Below are 6,000 nucleotides of genomic sequence, written 5' to 3' on the forward strand. Positions count from 1 at the left end.
TTCCCTCTCCCTGTTACGTCATTGCGGAGGTCATGAAGCGCGAAATTTGTACGTTTGTTTAGGCATCCATATTTTTCAGTTAAAATGTCCTTTCGGCCGGTCATTGCAATGAGTGAGGCACCAAAGATCCGTTCATAGAAAAAATCTAAACTGTAATTATTTTCCATGTCCCCTCTAGGGTAAACTGAAAGTAATTTTTCAAGAACGCTTTACAAGATCTATTTACGTGGTACGCATGGCAAGCAAAATAACAAATTTATATTAAAGTTAGCAAGCCGAGGGTTAAAAAATCGGCATACCGCACCGCGTTTGATCTCAAAACGCTTGGGCGTGAGCCCCAGCAATATTGTTAACAAAAACGCTGTCGTATGTGATATTGCAGTCGTGATACGTGTAAAGACTAAATGTCACACATGGGTTCAGAGACCGTGTAATTCTCGCGAAAGGAGTACTTTTCAATTATTAGCGATCGAGGCATTTATGGCGTAAGATCAATCAATACCTACAGACAACTTGTGCTCTCTCGCAACCGATTAACTGAGCTTAAGCGTCCTTCACCATCATTTCTTACCCTAACTATAAGCCATTATGCAGTGCTACTAAAAGTAGGCACAATAAAACAATCAGATGGAAGGTATAGTGTACGTACTGAAGCTACAATTTGTTAATTTAAATTCTGAAATGATTTTAAACCTTTACTGTCTCTTCCAGTGAAGTTGTCTATCATATTTTTGTTCGTAGGCCCGCGCCAACCTCCTAAAAATGCAATCTGGGTGCTTCAGTGATATCGTGGATATTACGTCTGAAAAAGTAAAAGAAATATTAGAACAATTATGACTCTGGCGGCATCAAAAGCATCGGCAAAGATAAAACAAATCTCTTTGTGCAGCATTGACAAGAAAACAAGATAGCTAGGCCTAATAAACCAGCTGAGGGTAAGAACAAAACGTCCCTAGGCCCGTAGGACTTTTTTGTTAACATGTTTATTTACATGTTCGCTAATTACTTACCCTCGCAAAAGATTATCTCAGAAGATAAACAGACATTCACAGTCTTTTTACACGAAAGTGTTTTATGGCCGGGTACACCAAGATCTTGCCGGCGTAATATTTGTCACGGAAATGACATCGGCAGAAAAAGTTCTACTCACGCGGCGGCGCTCGGATACGATCCTTGAACTCGCTCACCGCAACGGGAGCTCCACAGCGCTCTGCCGAATGCGCTATGGATTCAATTGCTAGTAGGTCTACGACTGCGCCTTATATCTTTCCCACTACTTTCTTTATTCGGATGGTACTGCTGTCTAGAAAAAGCGAAGCGAAGTAGTTCATTATGACGCTAATGAGCGCCGACAGTTGTCGCGTCGACGCCAGCATCTTCGTATACGCGGGACGCGGGTGAATTAAGGCACCTTCCGCCACCTACTACTTTCGGTTTCGGTGCGGTTTCGTTCGCACGGTGTAGAAGGCGCTATGATTTTAGTTGAATTTACGCAATGTTCCGGCGCGTGCAGATGCATCTAACAGTGGCATACCGATGTAATATAAATAGTGATGTGCAAGTTCATAAGGATGCACAATAAACATTTGAATGCTCCTGTGAAGCACAGTTTCCCTTCGTGTTTTACCGAATCTTATGAAAGAGGCATCGACCACAGTTTTTATGTTGCTCGTCAGCCAACGATCGATGACAGATTAAGGTTATATACGTTCACGTCAGTCCAATTGGAGAGCTTTATTTGTTTTCGAGATATTTATAGAACATTATCTATAAAACCATGACACCTACTCGAAAACTCGCTTAACATCTCTAGTTTATTGGGCATCAGGCATTTTACGTCCTCTTGTGGCGGTGGAAGGCCCAAAGGCCGTCTTTTTTTCCCTTGGTTCATTCAACGGCTGAGGCTTCGTAGGGAATGCGCTTCCAGGCATCCAGGACCACTGGATCATAGCGCATAGGTTGCAAAAAGTTGAAAATCCTTGTTCGCCGACATTTCATCCGTGCCGCCACTACTGGACAACTTGAAAAAGGCAAATTTTTTTCCGCGCATTAATAAATAATAAGGTCTGCGGTGCTGTGTACAGGCAACACTTACGATGTTTGTCGAACTAGAAGTCCTTAACTTTATGTACGTGCATCCATAAGTAGAGTGCAACATATTTGTGCAGAGGCGGAAAACTTCTTCCTTAAGCTACAAAAAAGTGATGCCAGTTCGTTGGTACTACGAAGCTGCAGAAATTTCTAGCAAAATAAGAGAAAACTCTTAAACAATAGCACGGGTCATGTCCCGTCTTATTATGACGCCCTCTGCACCACGCTTTTCGATATAGTTGAAGGGGCGAGTTCAGATTATTTCCAGCCTGCGTGGGTCGAAATGGCAGAGCGCTCTAATTAGTAAATAAAAGCTATCTACAGAATGCACTACAAGAGCCAACATTACTGCAGGAAAGCCAACTTTACACAATGTGTTTCACACACACAGTGTGTTTCAATCACACATTCCATCAACATTTGGACGTCTTTACATACTTACCCGGTTGTTTTGTGGTAGCCGAATGCGGTTCAGCGCCATACACGTGAACGACGAGGACGATGAAATCATTTCCAACAGGCACGCAGATGGTACGTTGATAAAACTACGCCCTAATTATGAATAGCTCAAATCAACGACAACGCTGGGCTAATCGAATCAGCACATTCAGATGACACAACCGCCAACAAACAGATATCAAATCATAACATCACTTTTGCTTAGTTCAGAATTGTCGTAGTTTGGACTTGACGTGTTTTGATTGTTTAATTGGCATTGGTGTAAGAGAAAGCTTCGCGTTTGGGCACTTTTTTGCGGAAGGGGCGATAGGAATTTTCACGGTATTTATGAACGAAAACTGTATTTATACAACAAAACCTACCCAAAGCCGATACTGAGAACATGGGGCGCAGGCACTTTGCCACGGCAAAATGGGATAAAAAAACTGAGATATAACACGAGGATAATGTCAATGTGAAGGTATTCAAGCCAGGCAGAAAGATGGTTTCAAACAAGACGATGTCGGAATTTATAGCATGTTGTGCTCAGCGTTTAGTAGTTCTTGGCAAATCCGCCACAGGTATTAGATGCACGAGTGAGTATGAGCCAGTGGCTGTTTCTTCACGGAAGAAGAAATGCGGTTTGGCCCATACCGCGAAGGAGTCCGTCAAATAGGTAACAGGGAAAGAGTTAGGATAGCTCGCTACACTACAGCCTGCCTGTTTTACAGCGCCTGTCGACTACAAGCAAAAAGCAGCTTGACGCAGCAAGAAATAATTGTCTGCGCGCCTGTCTTGGCCTGCCCAAGGGCACTTCGTGCACTGGTACACTTCCGGAAGCTGGTTGCTTGCCCTTAGACATTCTTTGTCTGGAGGAAACAGTTCGAATATACCTAAGGCATCGGTTGAATTGAGAAACCAATTTCTGGACTTTTGTTGTACAGCGCAACGAAAATTCCAGCTTCGCAGAAACGTTAATCTCTAGAAAAATTTGTCTACCCCCTCATGCACGACAAACATTGCCATCTCATTTCCCTCCCTGGACTCTCGCACCCGTGTGCGTACACATTAGCATACCTGGTCTCAACTCAAAAAAACCTCTGCCGCAATTTTATCTCCTACAACTGGCGCTTGCCCACATCAATGCCCGATATTCACATATGGCCCCCATTTTTACTGACGGCTCAACTACGTCTCACGGTGGTTCATCCGGCGTCTTCATTTCGTCAGCCGGGAAAACCTTGCCCTACCGCCTTGAACGAACAACCTCTTCCCCGTCTGCTGATCTTCATGCACTAAACAAGCCCTGCGCTAAATTTATCGCCAGCCACCAGCAGAATGCGCTATATTCATGGACTCGAAGGCGGCGTTGCAAACCTTACGGTGGGCCAGGTGCTTCAGCCTTAACTAGAATGTATCACGTGACGTCACTTACCTGCAACACCTCGCCGACGTCGCCGGTCACCGAGTGACCCTGCAATGAATGAACGCACATTTCGGTATTCTCGGCTACGAGAACTTGGATGAGGCAGCTCGCACAGGCCTACAGCTGCGAAATGTAAGAAAGATTTTTTCACAAATCAGGATGCAGCAACGCTAGAGATGAAGCTTGCCTTAGAGGAATAAAACCGCCTGTGGTCTTTCCCTTATACTCGGCACCTTTTCCTGCACCATTAATACTCTGGACTCATAATGAGGCTACCAGAGCCCATCCCACCTCAGCTTGAAACTCTTTACCACCGGTTGCGTATCAGCGCGCAAAGCTTCATGTTCACTTTTTTTAACCTCTCTTTTTCCCCCTGTCTTCTGCCCTACCTTTTTTAAGACCTTTACTCCCTTCTCCCCATCCCCACAGAGTATCATGTAGGCGGGAACATGCCGGCAAACCTCTCTGTTTTCGTCTAACAAAGGTCTCTCTCTCTCTCTCTCTCTCTCTCTCTCTCTCTCTCTCTCTCTCTCTCTTCGGATAAGAAAACGCCGCTAGTCCTGAACAGAGCGTGGGGTCTCTAATATTTCCTCGGGAATATGTGTCTGTTTCTTAAAATGTATGCGCCATGGTCTGTTATTTTAAGGAAAATAAAGCGCAGTGTGACCCATATGCTTTGTTGAAGCCCGCACGACAGGGAAAACTCTGCCACTGTCGCCGTATGCAGCTTCGTTGTAGTATTCGGACAAAATTTGGACATCGGGCATAAAAGCTATTGCAACGAGTGAAATGATGTCCGCGGGGCGCAGACCCTGGTCACCGGCATGTCGCCAAAATAACGGCCGAGTCTAATCTAATCCTCGCACAATCCCTCAGTGGCCTTATGCTACCAAAAGTAAGGAATGGCGTGGAGTACTGAGCATGTGCGAACACAAATACGTCTGACTGGTACGCTTCCGCTGATGGATGCACCCGTGTCATTTGCCCCGTTGTTAGAAAGGCGCTACAAGGTGGCGGGTTACGCCGAAACATCAAGAGAAGCCGGTCAATTGATTGTCGGTGCCTGGCGTAGGCAACCAGCCTTCCAGGGAGCCGCAGTTTCGCAGTCATCGTTGTTTCGTTTTTTTTTTTTTTTTGCTGAGAAACGAAAAATGCATAATCCTGGATGCTATGAGATGTTCTCCATGGCGAAATATTGGTAAAAGAGTAGAGTATGGCTACTCTAGGGGACACTGTGACTCCTGTCACGCAGTCTTCAACGAAACATTACAATTTCCGGCTGTCTCTACCCTGCCATCATCGGTATCTGCTCCTGCCGAGTGCAACAAAGAAAAGAACTAATCTACAGAAACTTTCATGTGGCAATCGTCAAACAATTGCTTCATCGGCTGTGCTATCGACCAATCCCCTAACAAGCCGGCTGAATTAGGACACGCGAGCATTGCTGGGAAGATATTTTTTCATTCCTTGAGTATGAAGATTGATAGCAATCACGGAATACCATAGGCACCTAATTAAATTGCCTAATAACACCCACTGCATCCGTGCAAAACTCTACTCAACCATTTTTTAGTGTGCCTAATTACTGTACACCAATGCTGACCTGGAAAGACAGGGCAATATTGCACGCGTTGCATATAAGAACGCTCGGCTTTACATACATACTTCCCAAAACTGATGTTTCCCTTTGAAGCGCCTAACACAGAGTCCCTTTATGGTCAGCAGAACTATTATACCGAAATAAACTGCTGAGATGACACTTTTAAGCGCCAGTCCAGGATGTCTGATGTGTCGAAGTTTGAAGATCCATTGGCTATCTAGTAAATGCCTCTATCTAACCCCATGTATTCCTAAGAAGCGCTATACAAAACGCAGCTTTAAACTCGGGTTCACTAAGCTGCATAAATGCTTTGGTATGAAGAGTCTTTTTCTTTTAAGTCGCATCCTTTCTCTTTCGTTTTCTATAACTGAGATGCTTGGCTAATCACCGTTGTTGGCTATACACATGCGCTATTATAGGGATCGTGCTTTGGTGTATTAATCTA

The sequence above is a fragment of the Haemaphysalis longicornis genome, unplaced genomic scaffold (assembly GCF_048455015.1).
Source record: "Haemaphysalis longicornis isolate Haplotype H1 unplaced genomic scaffold, Haemaphysalis longicornis Haplotype H1 scaffold_55, whole genome shotgun sequence".
NCBI lineage: Eukaryota > Metazoa > Arthropoda > Arachnida > Ixodida > Ixodidae > Haemaphysalis > Haemaphysalis longicornis.